Source organism: Sturnira hondurensis, unplaced genomic scaffold (assembly GCF_014824575.4).
Source record: "Sturnira hondurensis isolate 20B ecotype Veracruz unplaced genomic scaffold, ASM1482457v3 Scaffold0003166, whole genome shotgun sequence".
NCBI classification, from domain to species: Eukaryota; Metazoa; Chordata; class Mammalia; order Chiroptera; family Phyllostomidae; genus Sturnira; species Sturnira hondurensis.
This window is the reverse complement of record NW_028075797.1, coordinates 5,081,472-5,081,673: the sequence shown is the minus strand read 5'-3', so window position 1 is coordinate 5,081,673 and position 202 is coordinate 5,081,472.

The window sequence follows — 202 nt, the reverse complement described above, 5'->3', positions numbered from 1 at the left end:
CTTTGTTCTTAACTGTTGCGGCGTCTTCTCTCTTGGAATTGCGACTACAGGTGTCCCTAGGACGAGGTCAGGAGACCCACCTCAGGTGGCCTGCCAATGCCCTCTTACCTTCCCAAAGCAGTGGTGGTGTCCTTGACCACTGGGCCCTGGTGTCTGAGTACAGACTTGGCTCATTTCTCTGCTGCTGGGTCCATGGGACATC